The sequence below is a fragment of the Suncus etruscus genome, chromosome 10 (assembly GCF_024139225.1).
Source record: "Suncus etruscus isolate mSunEtr1 chromosome 10, mSunEtr1.pri.cur, whole genome shotgun sequence".
Lineage (NCBI taxonomy): Eukaryota > Metazoa > Chordata > Mammalia > Eulipotyphla > Soricidae > Suncus > Suncus etruscus.
The window spans coordinates 44,914,398-44,916,059 of NC_064857.1; positions in this window are offsets into that span (position 1 = coordinate 44,914,398).

The window sequence follows — 1,662 nt, forward strand, 5'->3', positions numbered from 1 at the left end:
CTCTGGGAGGCAGGACCGGAGTGGAGGTGGGGAGAGGCAATTCGGTGGTGAGAATTCCCCTGATTTAATGTTAATATGTACCTAAAATATTGCTGTGATTAAAATAAAAATTATAAAAAAATAATCGGACTTTATCACCAAATCCAAAGTCGATAAAAGAATCGATACCCAATCTACAAAAGCTAGACACACAGAGGGGACCACTTATACTAGCATCCTGAGGGGTAAGGGACAGGGATATGGGATACAAGCTGGGAATGGGGGTGGAGGGAGGACAACCTTGGTGATGGGAATTTCCTAATTCAATGTTAATATGTACCAAAAGCTGGGAATGGGGGTGGAGGGAGGACAACCTTGGTGATGGGAATTTCCTAATTCAATGTTAATATGTACCAAAAATATTACTGTGAAAGATATGTAATCCACTTTGATCAAAATAAAAATTATTATTGTATAGAAATGGGTGGGAACTCTTTAGTCATTCAAAATATTTATTGAGATCATATAATGTACATATTCTCTTTTAAGCACCTGAAATAACTCTCTTAATGGACAAGACCTATACTTTAATGAAAGTTGCATTCTACTGATGGACTCACACAATTATAATAAACACAATAGATGAGGAAAGTTTTCCCTATAACCCAGAGTTAGAATTAATTTCTTTAGTCTTCTCTCCTCAGATTTTTCCATCTCTGAGTTATAATAAATTATTTTTTTCTAAATATTTATAGTGTGTACTAATATTAATGATTCCTCTTACTTGGTTGTTTAACTATTTCCCCACCCCATCAAATTGGAATCTTCGGGAAAGATTAATCATCAGACCTTGTAAGTGAATATAAAGCAAAGATAGATTTTCCTATATCTCTTCTTTATTATCTGTTGGAAGAAGCTATTTGTCTATTAAATGTTTCATTTGTTACATGATTTTAGAAAACTGAGTTGACAGGTTTTAACCATATGGTCTTTACCTTCTTTCCCTACTGCCTCTTCCCTGAGTCTGTACTGACACACCCAAATAAGGAGTTAACACTGTCCTGTCCTAGGGCTCCCAAAGTTCCACAGGAGGCAAGCAGGGGCTTAGAAGAGAAGAAATCCTTTCCTCATTCTTTATGCTCATTGAGTAAAATAACCCAATAAGGTGCCAATCCCTGCCATGTGATTGGGCACCGGAGAGCCTTATAAAAAAAACTGCTGCCTTGATCCCTGTCTGCTTTTCTGCCCAAGACAGCCAAGAAGATGCCATTAAACACAATCTCAAGAGCCCAAACCTGGAGAAGTTTATAAAAGATTGCTGCCTTGCTCTCTGTCTGCTTTTCAGCCCAAGACAGCCAAGGAGACACCATCGAACATAATCTCCAGGGTCCAAGCCAGGTAAGAGCTCCACCCAATAAGGTGGGTGCTGATCTCTCCTTTGATTGGGCAACAGAAACAATATAGATATCATTGGAGTTCCAGAGACTCAGGAAGAGAATATTAAGAAGATTTGTAGAAAGTGTGAGAAGAAGAGGAAGAAGGGGAAGAAGAATAAAAAAGAAAAAGGAAGAATGGAAAGAAAAAGTGGAGGAGGAAGAAGAGGAAGAAGAAAAGGAGAAAGAAGTGGAAGAGGAATAAAAAAGAATAGGAGGAGAATGAGGATGGTAAAAGAAGAGAAGAAAA